The sequence below is a fragment of the Anser anser genome (genome assembly GCF_964211835.1).
Source record: "Anser anser genome assembly, chromosome: 12".
Classification (NCBI taxonomy): Eukaryota; Metazoa; Chordata; class Aves; order Anseriformes; family Anatidae; genus Anser; species Anser anser.
Genome location: NC_139733.1, coordinates 20,676,869 through 20,696,141, shown reverse-complemented (window position 1 = coordinate 20,696,141; position 19,273 = coordinate 20,676,869). Strand labels below are relative to the sequence as shown.

General features: G+C 38.7%; 1 long non-coding RNA gene across 1 annotated transcript; it reads right to left on the bottom strand.

Annotated features, from left to right (window-relative positions):
- Nucleotides 1-14,941: 14,941 nt before the first annotated feature.
- On the bottom strand, nt 14,942-18,210 carry LOC310880294. Its single transcript, XR_014571601.1, has 4 exons — nt 17,966-18,210; nt 17,196-17,327; nt 16,756-16,909; nt 14,942-15,560 (listed from the first exon to the last, which is right to left on the bottom strand). It is a non-coding gene; the product is annotated as an uncharacterized lncRNA (long non-coding RNA).
- Nucleotides 18,211-19,273: the final 1,063 nt, after the last annotated feature.

Below are 19,273 nucleotides of genomic sequence, written 5' to 3'. Positions count from 1 at the left end.
TCCAAACATAAAGATCATATTGCAAGATAAGACGTTTTAGCAAATGAAGACATCTGGTCATCAGATGTTCATGTTCAAATTTTTGCTCATAAATACATGTTGAATGGGTGGCTGTTACTAGCTGTTTTTTTTTTTTTTTTTTTTTTTATAGCATTGTTGGACAAATTGTCTGTAAGCAGATGATAGAGTATCATCTCAAGACTAAAAATGGCATTTTTTTTTCCCCCAGAGAAATAATGCTTTAGCAAAATAAAACTGCATATGTATGGGTTGAATTTTCTAGGTACAACTTCACCTGAGAACCAGGGCAAAAATAAGAAGAAACAATTTCATTATTTTGAATATGGCAAAAATCAATCATTTCAGCTTATTTTTGAAACGCTATTAAATTTGAGCATTTTATGTTATACATTTTATATCTTATGCATTAATGCAAAAAAAAAAAAGAGAGAAAAGAAAAGAAAAAGAAAAAGAAACACATAGGACTACACTTCTGTTAAATGCAAACTGAAGTTTTCATGTTCATATTTCTCATACTCTTTGGAGAAAGAACAGAGTGGATATGTTTTTTGGAGAGAGAACGGAGGCCAAAAGAGCTCAACGAACCATGTAGGGCAGGATAATATTCAAGCACCCTTCGGATACAGAACATCACAACATCAGCACATAGATCATGCCAGCTCCCCACAGAAGGAAGCATTTGGCTAACAACACTGCCACATCACCATCAAGATCCCTAATTACTATTTCCAGAAGTTTATCAAGGTCGACTAGATTTGGCAAGAAGTTTTCCATCACGGACAGGACTAAGAAGAAAATCTAGAGTCCGATCCACCAACTTCCAACCTGGAGTAGCGTTTTATAGCTATGTAAAGCTAACTTGCAAATACATCTGTTAAAGACAATTTACACAGGAAACACCGACAAGCTCATCAGCTATAACTGAGGTAGTAGTACAGCTGCTACAAGGTGATGACGTTAATTTAGGAAGAGGATATTGCCTGAGAGCTGAAGCGAGTGACGAGCGGTGCCTGTAACGCAGCATCCCCGTGCTGCCAGTGCCGGGCACACGCCCAGCTGTCGGCAAGCGCATCTCCAGCCTTTTTGTCTTGCTGTAAGATACAATTTCAACCAATTAAAGGTAATAAGGTATTCCACTGTACAGCATGACAGCTGCGGTTAATGCCTGCATATTAAATACTGTATCCGAGCGCTCAGCTACTTTAATATCCATTAGGCAGAAACTTGGCATTGGGGCCCAGCTCCCTTTTCCTCTCCCCACACCCTGATGGCGAGCGGGCAGCCTATCCCATCTGTTCTCCTCCATCCATAACCCCATGCCTCTCTCCTCACTTTGGACCAACACTTGAAACAGAAATAAAAACAAAACAACCTCCCCACACCCATACCTTCAGTAAATACAAATATACCCGCGTCACCCTGCTTGCTCTCTGGCATCTCAGGCCCAGGCTCTCCGCAGGAGCGAGGCATCTCCCTCCCTCCACAAGGAGGTCAGGGCAGAGCTGTCAGAACCAAACCCTTCCCTTCCACCCCCAGCAAACAGCACCGATCCTGCAGCCCTGTGCTGGGCTCCCTGCCCCTGCGATGCCATCGAACCGCCGCCCCCTGCGCTGCCGGGCGTTTTACATGCAGGCTGGGAGCTGAGCTGGGTACCCGCAGTCTGCAATGCAGTTTTCTGATTGTCGTGAGGAAAAGCACACCAAAATAATGACATCATCTGTGTTCAACACCTGGAACACAGAGGCAGCCTGGTGCGAGGGGAGGAAGCAGGCTGCTGCTCAGGGCAGGAGCCATGACAAGCACAGCAAGAGCTGGCCAGGCTCGGGCCATGCTCCTCTCCCCTGGCTGCCAACAAAAACCGCCTTGCCTAGCCATTGTTTAAGCACTGCAAACATCCTCAAATCACTGGGTCAATAATTCCTTAAACCCATAAAGATACCTTTAATTTCGTTTGCAGATACGTGGAAAACAACCCAAACACTGACACAGCCCCACAGCTCACTTTGTGCCCTGACCTTAGCTGAAACTAAAGCTCAGGATCTTCTGGGGTACATTTATTAAAGAAGAAACTATTCAACCAGAAGTATTCTGTGTAAATGGAAGTATTAACTGGGCCAGATGTATGCAATTACCCTAGGCTAGACAACTGATAAAGCACATCAGGGCTACATTTTATTCCAACCCAGCTTAGCTCCTCAGCCAATTTCTGGAAACCACTCCTGTAGCCTTACAACTCTTTCCATGTAAGTCGAGGTCCATGCAAGCCTCTGGACTGCTGCCATTGGCAGAGAACACACAACTAAACTTTTGCCTCAGTTGACAATTATTGAGCTCCACAGCTCGAACTTTGCTTTTTGAGATAACTCGTTGATGTAACTGCCCCAAAAGCAGGAAAAGCATATGCAAGACTACGAAGGTCCATGTGTTCCTTTTGGGCAGGATTCAAAAACAGTTTAAATTTAGCTTGCAGATATCCATGTTATTATCTCTCCTCATTAAAGTTTGTTTGAAAAGTTCTCACTCAACCATTTATCCAGCTTTTTTCATTAATATGCATATATTTCCTTTCATCCATTTAAGAATGTGATAAACAAGCTATGCTTCTCACTGATGAAGAACTGAACACTGGTTTGAAACACCACTTATTTGAAATTCATAAATCACTCTTCGCACAACTCGTTCTCCCCTTTCAGTCCCTCTCCCCACCTCCGCTGTCACTCAGCGAGCAGCCACCAGCCAGCAGCACACTCGTGCGCAGTCGTCTGTCAGTCCGCAGGAGTTCGGAGAGTTCCAGCTTTCATCAAAATGTTCTCTCTTAGTAAGTCCACCAGGAGGTTAAACATGCAGATCAGCGTTTCTATGTGATAGAACTCCTAACTTCTTAGTTAATAATTAACAAATTGAACACTAATATATTCCGAGTGCGTAATAATCCTGTTCCCTATGTCTATTATAGTTGTTTAAAAGAATAGCAACTCTTCAAGGCCATGTGCGCATATAAAGGGAAGGGGTAACACGACAAGGAGTCGCACATTTCTCTACCACCGGAGCAGTGAAGTCAGTGAGGCCATCAGGTATAACGGGGTACACTCAATGAATTTTGAGACTCTAGCTCTCAGAGCACGTGCAGTGACATGTAACGGCTCCAGCCCACCTCTCCCCCCTTCCCTTCACATATCTATGTAGCGTGGTGGCAAGGTTCTCCATGGCATGAACCCTGAAAGTAACACCAACATACCTGCAGACCCAGCAGCAACGCCATTAAATCAAGGCAAGTTTGATCAGACAAACCTTACAATTACCAGTAACCTGTGCTTTTGGCTCCATGATCTCATGGCATTTGAGTCAGACAAAGGCAGATTTCCCAGACTGCTGAAATGTGCTTTAGTTCAGGCAATATGAGATGTGTTCGGCTTCTACTGACCTAATTAAAATAAATAGTACACTTCTGTGCAGACAACACAATTAAAGCCAGCTACTGTTCTTGGTTCATTTTCGATATGTCAAGTAGCAGCACGCTGCTGCTATGGAGAGACCTCGCTTTTCACAACCTCTGACGCAGAACTAATCATTTCACCCACATACAAAGTCATGGCTGGGCTGAGAGCAAAAACCTTCAGAAGACAAATCTCATATAAAACATCTGAAACAAAACAGCTGCAACTGATCCAGGCAAAATCCTTCCGAGTTCTTTGTATGTGCACACTACAGCGTTTAACTACTTTCAACGTGTACTTTGATGGAAAAGCTTTCAGACTCATTTCCATAGCAGATTTGAAATCATGGTAGCAATCGAAGGTGAATTACAACAAATGTGTCATTTAAAGAGAGAATAAATAAATAAATCTGGCATATTTGGCCTCTTGGTTTATCTTTTTCTATATTAATTTCTTCCCTAATCCATTCATCGTTCCAGTAGAGGGAAGAATTAGCTTATTTCATATTAATTTACAGCAGATAGGTTCAATCAGTGGTGGTTTGGGAAGGCTACCTCAGTTGTACATTTCCACAGATCCCAAAAGAGAAGGCTTTCTGAGGCATACACGCTTCTCTTGGAACACAAGCATATTTTCAAGTTCCTAGTTATTTTTAAAAGGTAATTTAATTTCTCTTCCTCTTTTTTTTTTTTTCCCCCCTCACCTCCCAGACAAGGATACCAGAGAGAATACTGATTAATCTGAGAGACAGACCGATCCTTCTAAGATGAGTGCTTATACAGCATTTTAAAGACAATATGGGTCAGGTAACTTATAAACCTTCCTCACTGTTCACCCAGGCTGGACCACAGTACCTAGCACACCCTATTTTCTCACTTGTTGTTAAGGTTATAAAGTCCATTGGCTCCAATAAGAGCTAAAAAATGTGGCTGAGATATGAAGGGGCACATGAACACAGGCTTGCAAACCGATCTCTCCTCAAGAACCACAGAGCACTTTGGATCAGTTTTAAGGAAGTCATAAATATTCCATGAACTTTTCTTCATTAAGCCTTTCTACCAGCCATTATACAACTGAAGAAACATGGAATTACACAAGTTTCACCGTTATCTGTAGTATTACTTAGGAGACTTTTTAATTTTTGAGATTTTCTAAGGATATAAAGGTATATTTTTGAATATCGACAAACGTCTGCCCAAAAGCCATCCACTTGAGTTCAAGTGACCAACAAGGAGGGAAAACCTGTCAGCCTGGTGGCTGTGAGAGCAGTATAGATTTACTGCGCAAAGGTGCTAATAGGGTAAGAAAAATAAGATGCTACAATCAATATGTTTCCGTGTCTGGAGATAGCATGCCCTGTATGATAGCAGTGAGAATCTAAAATAAGGATCAGCACTGTTAAGAAAACTAATGAACATATTGTATTGTTGCTATTAGGACAATAGCAATTTTTGAGAGCAAACAGGCATCAGCTATAGCAACAGCACCGCGAGCCAATGAATTCAGAGCGGCAAGATCAATTGCACTTAGTCTAAATTCAGTCTCCCTATATTTTAGATGATTCCTGCAGAATTAGAATGAAGAAAAATATTCACTGTGACAAATTAAACAATTAAGATTCCCACACAGCGCACATCATGGACTTTTAACAGCATTTACCGATTTCCGCGAACCTACCAAAACAAAGCAAAACAAACCAAACATAAAACCCACTACCCTCCCATCACTGAAGTCCAGCATAAGCGCAGCTAAAACGCTACTTCTCTCGCCAGCTCTCCACTTATTCCGGCCAACACATTAAATGCCGTTACGCAGTTCCTGCATTGCTACTTTGGCAGGACTTCAACACAACAGTCGCCCTACCCACAATCCGTGCTAGACAGGGAGGCCAAAAGAAAGACTCAGATATGCCACACAGTGCCTGCGGAGCACACGTACCCATTTGTGCAATACTCTCTTGAAAACATTTCTCACTTCTGCTGCTAGAAAGCACGCCACAGTATAACATGGCAGGCTCTCACCAGAATTTATTTTATTTTTTTTTAACTGTAAGGGCAGTGAGGGCACTAACAGGGCTTAATTGCCCTGAGCAGCCTCACCTGGGACCTTTCATTTCAGCTCAGACCCAAGTCCCTGGTCTCAGCCTGAGCTGTACCACTGCAGTCCCCACCTGCAGCTCTGTCACAGCCATGCCTGTGTCTGGGCTGTGGACCTTGCTGATGCAGACCCCAACCCAGGGAGCGACGGCTCAGCATGACCTCGCACTTGTCACTGTGAGCACGGAACTGCGTCTGACACTCATCATCATCACTGGATCTGATCCTGACTTGAACTGCTGCCTCATCACTGTGGACCCATTTCAGGGTCTGGACTTTTGGTTGCCCCCCGCTGGCACCCCTGGGGCTGTCCCACATGGGTGCCACGGGTGCCTGCCATGGCACCGCACGTGGCACCTGGTTCCTGCTGCAGAGGGAGCAGCCTGCCCTCCCTGCTCCCTGACGCTTCGCTTACAAATTTTCATTTGCTTTCAAGCTACCAGAAATAAGAACAAACATGAACCTTGGAAGAGCTGTACAAAAAAATACACGTCTAGATGCACATCTCCTTTTCAACTTCTCCACCCGCTGTGCAAGTGTAATATATGGCTCTCACTGACTTCCATGCTGTATCACCATGTACGAGTAAATGAATTCCCTGCTAGTCTTATGTCAATGTTTCCTAATGAGAGCTTTGTTTGAGTTTCTCTTTTCAAGTATGTGCCGAATAATGGTTGAAACACAGTGAAATATGTCCCTCATATTCTTTGATGGAAATCATAAACTCTGACTACATAGTGCCAGTGATTTACAGCACTTTCAAAATGCAAAGTAGAATTCATTCTGTGCAAGACACTGCTGCAGCTTTCATTTGTTTGTTGTTTTGTTATTTTCTTCCTTAAAAATGCAATGTACAGATTCCTAAACAATTTATGTAAATGAAATATATATACAAGCTTTTCACCTGGTCATGCAATTATGCAAAAGGAAATGTTAATATTTTATCTATGGCACTCATACTAGCTTAACAAAATTTCTATTCCCTTAAGTAGGAGAATTAATAATTTGGGATCTGAAGAGCACTGGTTTAAGTCTTTAAAAGGATTTATTTCTTATAACATATTGAAAGACTGTTCATCTAAACTAATCATAGACAAAAGCTAAACTTCATGAATAATGTTTACATTTTTGACAATCTTCTAATGAATCCACATAAATTAGTTTTTCCAAGTTACTGGATAGGATCATTTTCTGAATTGCTATTGAGCAGTCACAAAAAACTACAGCAAGGAAGACTCAGTATTCCAACTGGACATTCAAGAACACAAGGAAGTCAAGAGCGTCATTAACAACTGAAAGCCTAGATGTCTTTCAATATTGTCAACCTACCTAAATTTCCTAAGTTCCCATTTCATATCAAAAATAGTCCTTTGCTAGACTTTGTTATGTAATTTATCACTCAAAACAACAAGGACAGGTGCATGCATCAGGAGTCTTTAAAAGCATACCATCAAAAGTCAACCCCAGGTAATTTTTCCTTACTTCTAGTTATGTTCACGTGTCTTGCTTCTCCAAGCACAGTCTACGGAATTTACTCTCAGATGATGGCACCTCTTCTAAACCCTAAGTATCTCTAACTGATGTCACATAATATTCAAGAGAAAGACAGCTGAACAATTAGGAGGGTCAGGTGGAGAAGGCAAAAAGAGTATATAAGGAAACCGAAGTGAGAGGTCATAACCTAAGTAAATGAAACACTTGAATACAGCTCATCCAACTCTCTGGAAACCAAGGGTAGTTTTTTGATTTCAGTAGGCTTTGAGCAGACTCTTACTGAAAACTCACTTTCCGTTGTCATCAGGACAGAGAAGACTTGTTCGTATTTTAGTAGCTAAGACAAGTAGGAATTGTTTGGAAGTATTTCATGGATTCCACGAGAAGCGATTTTACACAGGATCTGGATCAGAAACACTAATACTGAGAGATGGCTTTACGTGCACATAACATTAACGAGTTGTTTTTCAGACTTAAACACTACCCAGGCAATATTAGAGTCCAGATACACTACAAAATGGGGATGCATGCAACATCATGCTTTACTTCTAAATACACTACTTCACACAGGTAACCAGTTACTTAAGTCTATATTCCATATATTCCATACCCAGACCTGGCTGTTCATATGAACACATAACTGAAGGAAAAGAAAAAAGAAAACAAAATCATGTATGAAAGTAATGGAAATTAAACAAAGCAAATGAAATAAAATTGTATCCTAACTTCTTCACTCTCAGTTCGTTACTGCATTTGATGAAGGAAGTCATTTACTTGCAGCCCTAATAATAAGGTTTTGATAGATTCAGTGTCTTAAATTTATTACAATGCTATCTATGCACACCCAGAGAAGATGAATCCTATTTGCTCGTAACCTTTTTTTAACTATTAAAGTGAAAGAGAATTCTGGATAGTTATATTTCTCTCCAAGCTTTCTCAGAAGCCTACATCAAACATATATCCAATGTTATTAGAAGGATAGAAAGCGTAAAGAAAGACATTTGTATTCAAATGTAAAAATATAACTTCAAAGCATACTTCTTCTACAAAGGTGTTTATTAAATAGAGAGAAGTGAGCTCAATGGGTTATTCTTTACTCCAGAACAATCTTTTTCCCTATCCAAACACTTCTACAGAAATCTTCCAAGCAGTTCATCACATTCTTTTACTAGTTACACTCTACACTCCTCCAGCCATTATGCAGATCTAAACACAATGCTTTCCTGAAAGCTATAGCTGTCAAAGAATGCAGAGAAACGGTCTTGTTTTTGCTTCATTTCTGACAATTTATATCCTGTTTCAAATTTATAACTCCCAATGTTTGTCAACCTTTTTTATTCTTGACAATGTGTCATACAGCACTTTGTCTTCATGCATGAATCTGCCAGTGGCCTGCTTGTTCCATGGCAATTTATTATGATCGTACAAAAATTAAGATGTAGAAAATTGAGATTTCTGCTTTAAATTCAAAAAGTCAGTTCTTAGGATCAGACCTAGCTCCTAGCTTGCCCTTTTTTTTTTTTTTTTTTTTTAAATAAAATAACCATTTTCTGTGTTCCTGATAATTTACACATGGCTCCCCTACAATGACATGCTAGGACTTTTAAAATACTAAACCCTGCAAATATTCAGAGCAGACACTTTTAAGTATGGTATTTTTGTGTAACATTAGACTGGGATATGAAGTGACTTATGACTCAGATTCAGTTCAGATACAGTTCCTTTATTCATATTTCTTCTTGGCTTTCTCCAAAAGAAACAAATCATTTATGACTATTAACAAAGGGTGGATATCCATAATGCAGTCAATCAGTTTGAGCCTTTAGGCTACTTAAAACTGTGTTTGGTTGTACTGTTGGAATTCAGACAGCTGCTTCTGTTGATCTGTTCAGAAACCATAGAAGCTGAAAAAATAGAGACCCAGCACAGAAAACAAGATCCCATTTTGGTTATCATTTTGCAAAATTAATGTTGCTTGTGGCATTTCTGTCATTTCTACGCTTTATAGATCTATGAAATCTTGTTTCTGATGGCAACCACAGCTGATGACTGTTGAATCATTATTCACACTTCAGTGGAATCCGATGGGGGTTTTTAGCTTATTTTTAAATGGACTACAATTTATTTGATTTTATGCAGAACAGCGATTCAGCCCACATGGGGTAAATTTTCAAGGTGGTGAGTAGGAGGTACAATGCAAGCACAAATCCTGTTATTTGTTAATAGGATTTGTCTGCATCCTTCTGTTTATTGCTTTGAAAATGCATCACTGTATCTCATTTACAGTGTAATCCTATTGGCAATACCATCAACAGACCCGATCATGTGTATGGCTCTACATACGGCACATGATGTAAAACCTCCTGAGCAGGACATGACCTTGGGATTAAACTTCCAACCAACTAACAGATTCCCTCCTTACTCAGATGACCCTACTATTACTGCTCTTCATAAGTGATTTCAAATACTGCATTAGTGGCAAAGAGGCAGGTAAAAAGCCTCCCTCTAGTGGATTTTTTAATTATTAGAACCATTTTCTTAATACTTTGGGATATGTTAAAAAAAAAAAAATGAATGCTACACTAATACAGATGTTTTCTCCACAATATATTGACAATATAAGTGCCAAGAACATATACAGAGAACATATTCAAAAAGAGTTTTTCTTCCACCTCCACTAATCATTAACTGCAACTTAGTAAATGCCCTCTTTCCCTCTCTCTCTCTCTTTTTTTTTTTTTTTTTTTACCATTTTCATCCCCTTTAGTTGCTCTTATAGATCCCAGGCTGGATGGAATTATTTCCATTTTCTTGCTCCTGAGGACAGGTCCACTCCCCTGGCAGACAGATGATGGTGCAGCTCCTTTCATGTGTTTCTACCTCCCTAAAAATGCAATTAGATAAGCCTTTTGATGGAGCAGGAAAAGAGGTGGTATGCATATGGGCAAAGAAAAAGGGGCAGAGAGGAGACAAACACAAAACATAGATGTAATGGATTCAAGACTCCTGGGCATTATTTGGGTGGAGGAGGGTTCCCTCATCCACTCACATTGATCTTAAGATGGACAGTTGGCAATGCCTCTGATATTATTTGAATACATTATACATCAAGTTTTGAGTGTTATGAAAGCCTCACTCCCTACAATTATGGTTCATGATCAGATCTCATCTACCATTTAAAATAAAAACACGTTTTTTTAAACCTGTAAGATTGGGGGGATGAGGTCTTAATAAGCAACTGAAAAATAAATAAATAAATAAAAATAAAAATAAAATCTTTGAAAGCTTAATGAATTTATGCTAATGTTATAAGCACTATCAGTCTTAACTACTTGTGGTTGGGATTAATTAATACAGTACCATAAAGCAAGCATTGCAGTAATAATCTGAAAATATGACTGGGATTTGGTAGGTGAAAGCTCTTTTATTTTTGTTATTACTTTTTTAATCATTTAGCAATATAAATATAAGGAAAACAAGAAGCGACCTTCAACACTTTCTGACAGAATTTTTCCTCACCTCTCAGCTTAGCTAACTTCAGTTTGCTATAGAATCAACAGGAGAGCAATACAGCAAACATTGAGATTCAATAGTACCACAAATGAACCGATTTCCATGAAATAATTTTGTTTATATTTCTATGAAAGTGTTTGTACACCAATAAAGTAGAGTTTCACTCTGGAGGGGTGCGTGTGTTAACGTTAAGGATCTGTCACGTTGTCAATAAATACCAATTACACTTCTTTTCTTTTCAACAATGTGATATTATTTGTAATGAGAGCACCACCATCAATAAAGCAAGATGATAGTGAGGTTCTGTAAATCCACTTCCAGTGGTGTGGTCTGTGAGTGGGAATAATGGAGCAATACGTATTTTTGGCCAGCTCTGAATTCTTCAGATTCAGAGTACAGAACTCTGTCTTTCATATCCTTCCACATAATTACATGTTATAAAACGAGTAAAACTTTTTATCACCAAAAGTCATAGAAAAGGGTGACTTTATATTAAACAGATTCATAGATGTGTATGCTTTCTAATATTTTTCTGCTGCCCAGAATGGCATTGTTCTTTATTTCTAATTAATATTATATATATAGCCTTTCAGTGTTCAGTTCTTATTCTGGAAGTTCTCATCTTGCTGCATTTCTGAAAAGGGAAATCATGTCAGACCTTGGTGCCTCACTACCAGAAAAATAAAATAAATAAAATAAAATCATATTTAAATCAAGTTAATGACTTACTCTTGCCATTTTATGCATTTTCTTCCATTACCCTTGGTCCATTGGTTCATCCATTTTTAAAAGGTTTAATTTCCTGTTGGATCATTGACTGAATTTGTAACAGGTTCTCTTTCCATTGTGAGCTTATGAGGCAAATAGCATTATGTTTGCAAGCACAGATGAGTGTGTTCGCTAAAGGACAGAGCTTTTTTGTTGTTCTTGAGGATGTGCTAGTAAATCATTTTCACATACAAGTAAAATGAAATAATTATTACTTTGTATATTTAACTTATACCACAGCTTTTCATAACCTGCCTCCCAAAACAAACTGCTTCTTGGCTATCACAATAATTCCAATGTCCAGCTAGGTATACAAAAAGTATGATGAATTTCATATGTAAAGTGTTGGAAGTGTTTCCAGTAGTTGTTTATAGCCACTGCCACATGCTGCTCTATAGTGACTAATTTAAGACTGCTACCACAGCGTGAGCTGTGCCTTCAAGGGAAATCAGTGCTAATTTCTCTCTTCAATTTTATGTTGTCACAGACCTTCCCTCCACTTCATCTCAAGTTGAACAATGTATTTCAGAGATCATGTTATAGCCAAGCTTTTTTTGCTTTCAAATGCAGATTAAAAACTTTAAATATTCTGTGGGACAAAGTCTGTTTTTCAAGGCCACTGAAATAAGTCAGAAGAAATCATGAGACATTCTTTGCAATGCTGATAGATAGCAGAGTATCAGCTAACTCAGAAAGCAATGTGCCAAGTCGGCAGCAATAAATAATTGTTCTAGACCAGATAAAATTTGAACAATAATCCTTATTTATAGGAAATAAGACCAGAGCTTCTACTGAGGATGTGTGATGACTTACCAACTAGATTTCAAAAGCAGGGCTAAGCCTGAAGTAGACAACCATTTACTCTGCATGAACTGGAACAAGCAAAGCAGGGACAGTTAGCATAGTCTACCTACAACATATTTGGCAAAGCTGGGCTGTGGATCTATTCCTACAACAGCGTCTTCCACCAGTTTTACAGTGACTCACTCAGGACATGGAATTTATCATGATCAGGCCTGGTCAGGCCTAGTCAGGCCTCACCTGGAGTACTGTGTCCAGTTCTGGGCTCCCCAGTACAAAAAAGACAGGGATCTCCTGGAAAATTGTCCAGCGGAGGGCCACAAAAATGATACGGGGCCTGGAGCATCTTCCCTATGAGAAAAGGCTGAGAGACCTTGGCCTGTGCAGCTTTGAGAAAATAAGACTGAGAGGGGATCTTATTGTTTACAAACACCTTAATTGTAGGAGACAGAGGGATTTAGCAGTGGCTTGTGGGGACAGGATAAGGGGCAATGGCCACAAAATGGAGAACAGGAACTTCCACACCAACATGCAAAAGAACTTCTTCCCGGTGAGGGTGACAGAGCACTGGAAGAGGCTGCCCAGGGAGGTTGTGGAGTCTCCTTCTCTGGACATATTCAAGGCCTGTCTGGACGCCTACCTGGGCAACCTGCTCTAGGGAACCGGCTTTGACAGGGGGGTTGGACCCGATGATCTTTTGAGGTCCCTTCCAACCTCTACAATTCTGTGAATCTGTGATGATCTACTAAAGGACTTACGAAGGTGTTGGGCTGGCCATCCTTTGATAAAAGGTGACAAAGGCTCCTGGTTAAAACAAACAAACAAAAAAAAACTACCACACAATTTCTCCAGGTGATGAATTTTGTAGAGGGAGCAATTGACAGAACCTGAGGGAGCCATGCCACCATTTTAAATACGTATTACTGGTTCACTACCCTTTGAAGACATTCAGTACTACTGACAGTCTATGTCTAACAAGAGAGTTAAGAATCACACAGGCTTGCACCCTGAGAAAGGCAGGAAAGTTAAACCAAGATGATAAACCAAGTCAAAGTTATAACTTTACATTTGTAGCAGTATACTTATGTTTGAGGCTAAACTCAAAGCATAGATAAGGCCAATTTATCACTATATATATAAACCAGTGTAACACAACACTAATATCTGTGGGTTTTATACACATTAAAGTGTCTAGACATTTAAGGTAGTTTACAGACTCTTTTGACCAAGGTAACTGTGGAACACAGCAACAAAAAATGACACAAGACCTGCTATATTTCAGGTCACCACTTAATACTAGACACACAGAAAAGATTCATAAGGTACCTCTTTATTCTACAGTAATCATAAATATGATTTTGGTAATAACAGCTTTCACCACAGAACTGCAGCATGTCAGACACTGTGCATTGAGCTTTGATAAGAATAAGGTAAATGACATATGGATGGTTAATAACACCTCAGAGAAGTCACATTCACAGTCAGAGTCAGCAGATTAACACTTTAACAAGTATCTGTTCCCAGTGGGATCACCTCCTGATGACTGAGAAAACACTTCAAGCTGTGACAAGGAGAAGGAAAACTGAGGAATAGAAAAGTTTGTATCCTAGAGCTTTTAACATCAAAATCCATTAGACTTTATTTGTCAGTAGCATTTGTTTTAGGCATGGAAAAACACAAGCCTTTTCCTGCAGCAGTGTAAGGTTTATGTAAGGAAAACAGAACTAAAGCCTTCCACCCACCATTTGGATCTTTCTAGAACCTCTGTTCTAGAATTGTGATCTCCAGCTCCCGAGTACTTGACTTCTGAAAGAGCTTATATACAGCTCCTATCTTACAAAGCTCACAAGCTATTTGAGTGACCAGCAGCAGAAGGATGAAGATGCCTGCTGAGTACTCAGAATCCTCCTTATCTGTGGCACGAAGTGAGCCAACAGAAACTTGCTGATGCTGACATTAGCAGATTGACCTGAAAGCCAGCTGCAAACCCCACTGATGCTGTAACACAAATGAAATAACTGTAATTTCTCACAGCCTGTCCAGAGCTCCCTTCCAACTGTTCTTTTGCACTGTACATAAAATTTCATTTAGTTTTTTTTGGGGGTAAACTTACATCAACCGTAATTTCCCAGAAACTATAATATATGCAACTATAATGAATAACTAGATCAAAATCTAGGTTTTATCCAACATTAGTGAAGGAATATAAGGTAGATTTTCAGCTTTTTAAGGAAATATTAAGACTTGCACTTCTGTCATGATGCACACTATGCTGTAATTTGTTGTTGCATACAACAAATCTCTCCTTATTTGAAGCTTCAAGGCCTAAATTGCCTCGTTTTCAAAAAGTTAACATTTACTGTACATACACACAACAATAATTAATACGTTCGCCTGTTATGGTCCAAAAAAAATGATTGTTGGTAGAGCATGAGCTCTGAGCACAGCTGAGGAGAAGCAGAACTGCCTGCGCCCTCCTCCATCAGTCACACACACTCAACCCAGACACTGATACTGCTTCACCCTCTCCTTTCTATGAAGTTTCCATTAACAGGGCTCACTTGTGAGCTAGAAGGGGGTAGCTATAAAACTGAATGCTTTCCCGAGGCATTCACTCTTCCGATGCGGTCTCCAGACACAGGGGCCACAGGCCTGGCCTAGCACTCGGCCCAGGCCTCAGGATCCCACCATGCCCCCTGAGCGCTTTCTGGCACCGCAGGTGTACACTGGTGTTCCTACAAGCCATTAAGCTTGTCAAAAAAAACCCAACCCTGCCTAGCATAAAGCTGCTTTATCATGAAATTACTAATCTGCTCTCCCCAAGCAGTTTTATCCCCCTTCCAGGGCCTAAGCATTCAGAGATTGACAGAAGGGGCTGTGTCACACTCCGCCCCACCAGCTCTGGGCAGGGGCAGAGAAAGGCCCTAGCTGCATGGCAGAAGGCCTGGACAGGCCTGCCTGCATGTTTTGCTACAAAACATCCAACACCCTTTTAAATATGTGATCCAGGATTTATTCAAACAGAAACAGCTGTAAAAAGCAGACTGAGGAAACACAGAAATAAAGGGAATAAAGGAAGGGGAGGAAATAAATATTTTTCCCTTCAGTGTCCTCATGAGGCAGCTCATCCCCATTACTCAGTCCCTCACAGCTACAGCATCTGCATGCTGTCTTTATATTTTTAAGTTTATATATGCTGTTGGTGAGGGCTGTTCTGAATGATACCGTCACTATGAGACTGGGCACAGTTTACCTTACTGACAGAGTCCTTGGTTGTCACTACCCAGCCTCCGGCCAGCTCTTATTTTTCTTGGCTGGTGGTCAGGCTATCGATCATTAATCTCATTCCTTTTTCAGGTACCATCGCTCTTCAGGGTTTGCACTAAATTATTCTCCTCATTGATATGTAATAGATGAGAAACACAGGCTCCTGCAAATGATGAAATTAGCTTTTATTTAGGAGCAGTACAAGTCTGTGCATGACTATAGATGCATTTTGAAGACTTTAAATGAATTTAAGCCAAGGGATGTTTCTTGCACCACTTCTCTATGTGGGCTTGAATTTAACCTTAGGTGGCTACTTAATTTAATCCTTTTTATCCTTATTTCCAGAACTCAGAGTTCCTAAACTAGGATTTTAGTAGACAGAGCAGATGGTGCTGTATTTTTCTTCAAGGACAAAAAATAAAAAAATTAAAAAAAAAAAGTGGTCAGATCAGACTCCTTAAGTGAAATGAAATATGTGGGGCCTCCGTGTACAATGTATGCCAGAACTGTTCACTGACTAGCTGTCGGAAATGTACTCCATTTTGAATTCTGATAATAATGAAGGATTATTGTGCTTAGTCTTGCATCTCACTGAAAAAAAAAAATTCTCAGAGCATATTACAGGAAAAGAAAAATTATTTCATCCTGAGTACAAAGAAAAGGAAGTGCAAAAAAGATTTCAGAAAGGGTTGGAAAACCTTTGTTAATTCATAGACAGTTTGTAACTGTTGTGCAAAAACTGTAGTAATCTAAAAATAAGAGGAAACTTGCACCCAAAATGAATTAAACAAATAAAACTCAGTGGAGTTCCCTGTAGGTATAAATAGGTGCTAGTAAGGCTTTACTGAGAATAATATAGGAATCAAATGATGTATAGGAATTAGTTGTTGTTGAATATTGTTATATTTCTGCTCTACTTCCCATGTTCCCACAAGGAAATTGCATGACAGATGTCTTTTTAGTTTCTAGAATATGAAGTCCAAGGTCTTTTCCACTTGATACTTCTCTGAAGTTCTACACATTTTTGGCACATCTGTTTTTACGGAAGATCATAATTTCTTTTTTATTCCATCAATCACACATGAAAACATTTACTTAAGCAAAATCTTTTCTTAAATTCTTGCAATTCTTTTAATACAAGAACAAATCTGACATTCATATTATAGATGAGTGCAGCACAAGCAGCAATATTCAACTTCAAAAACTGGAGGGGAAGAGGTGGTTATAGTCTTAGCCTAAAATTTTCCATGTCTCATAAGAGTCTCTAAATTCTACTGTAACTTGACATCAAACTGTCATAGCCAAAACACGTGTTAAAACAAAACAAAACAAAAAGTCAATCCAATGTACTAACTTACGTGAGACGTCTTCAGTGAGACAAACTCTGCTCACAGTACAAGGTCTGTAGAGTTTCTCACAGGGCAGTGCTTCCAGGATTGGATATTTTTTGTAAATAACAGCCTCAGTTACTTGCCAGAAGTAAACTTTGTATGTATTGTTCCTGACAGAGATCTTAAAGTAATGGCAAAAAAAAAAAAAAAAGTTGAATTAACATCTTAAATCCATCATATTAGCCATCATTTTTCTTTTTTTTCCTTTAAAGACTTAGTTTGAGTGATTGATAAGTATCACAACACTTCATGATTTCATGAATGGATTCCATTAAAACCCAACTGGACTTGATAAACGTGGCTCCAATACTGAGCAAGGATTTCAGAATTGGTTCTATAATTTTCCATTTTCCAGCATTCGTGTTAGCAGATATTTAGTAGAATGGATATCTTAATACATAACTCACTCTGAGTTAATATATCTTTAGGCAGTTTGAAACCCCTTATGATTCACTGTGCACACTTGTCTCATTGATTTGTCCTTACTATGCCCCAATGAAAAGCATACAACTTTGGTGGAAAAATAGAGCTGTGCATTTCTGTAAAGATAGAAAAAAAAAAATGATTTTATGATCTTGAAACACACTCCATTTTTTGTTTGAAAAGTAAAATACAATTAATATAAATAAGCTGGTCATTCAATAAACAAGAGGGGTGGTTTCGGGGGTACAATATTATGTAAAACATTAAAGATTATGTAGCTGAGTAAATTACAAGTAAAACGAAGCAGATCTTTCAGCATTGATAAGACTTTTATGAGAAATAATATGTAAGGACAGGCTCCCATTATCTGCCTCAGTTTGAAACATTCCATGTGAATCTCAAGCTTTGTACAAATAGAAATAGCAGGAATTGTAGGAATAGCCTGGAGTTTAAATGCAAATGAAATTCAAACCCATCTGTGGATATTTTTATGACTTCTGGGAAGAAAGGGTCAGTTCGAACAGTTTCGACTTATTGGTTATTGAAATACAAACCATTAATAGCATAAAAAAAAAACTTGTTTAAAAATAAATTGTGTAACGCTACTGACGATATCTTGTTTGGCTTTACAGTGTTCACCAACATTCCTCTTGACATGAGCAGAAGACAGAGCAACATGGGTATGCCTGATTTATTTCAGCTGAGTATTTCCTCAGCACCAGGCAATTAGGCAAATGAACTAATTTTTGCTTACCTTATGTCACTTTGTCTCTGTTTCTCTGAAAGACTAATTTCCAGAGCAGAGAAGCGCATCCCAGGTCACTTCCTGACCTGTGCCTTAAACAACAGGCACTCATAAATTCTCAGTGCAATACAGAAACCTCCTTATGAGCTTAAAAAGTAAATCTGATTTTAAAACGGAGTAAGAAGCTGGCATTAGTAAAAGTTATATATCCACAGTATTAAAAATGTACTAGCATTAAGCTCACGATAAAACATGAGGACTGGTTCCAGTATGGAAAGGTATTTCAAAATACATCAGGATCTCTTAAGAACTTGGAAATCTGTAGCAAGATCCAAATGATCAAGTATAAAATATTATCGACTTAATAAGTATGGTAATAAAGTGTTCAGGAATGTTTTTACCATTGCAAATATATACAGGACAATTCTAATTTTATCTTCTTAAGAAAGAGAAAAACCAAGCTCTAAAAGCTTAATACAGATTTTAAGTAAATCAAAAATGTATAGAGACTTTTAAATAATAGTGAAATAAAAGATACATGAAAACATTTGGTGAATTTTCCAGATAAAGTTCAAGAACAGTTTTTTTTTTTTTTCCTGCAAATAGGAAAAATATTTTGGTATTTTTCACCAAAAAAAAAAAAAATCATGTTTCAAAAAAAGTCTTTTTTTTCCTGTTAACATCAGTGAGTGTAGGATACAACTCCAGTGCTAGACAAGTCAGTCAGTTATGCTCAAAGTTCTAACAAAGGCAAGGGTAAAATACGTAGAATGCACTTCAGTGTCTTTCAAAGTCTGTTAAATGATAACTATTTTAAAATATTTAATCTATGACACTACTAAACGTGACTCAGTTTCATTCCAACAATTACAAAAAAAAAAAAAAGGATGTAATTCTTTTTGTAATGTGCTTCTGTGTATACTTCCTCATGGTTTGAAAAGTTTTTGAGTACAAAGCCTCAACTGTGTTGGTGCTGTCTGATCCGTTCATTAAATTTGAAAAGAACAGCGTCTTTCCTGAAGTAAGAGGAACTTCATTTTTCTTTTTGTTTGAAACATAGTGAAATCATAAGAAAAGGGGAGGCAATTTTTCAAGTATTTGTAGTCTTGGAATAAAAGTTTGTTTAGTTTTCCTTCTGGGTATGATAGTATATTGAAGGGTACTATCAACAGTGCCTGAGATGGGCCTTGAGAGACAAGAAACGATTTTAGAAAAAGAAAAATCCCTGCTCTAAACCTTGCAAATCATTAGTGAGTGAAATGAGATGTGTGCAGCATAGTTCAAACAAACGCTTAGAAAAGTGAATAAGAGCACTGA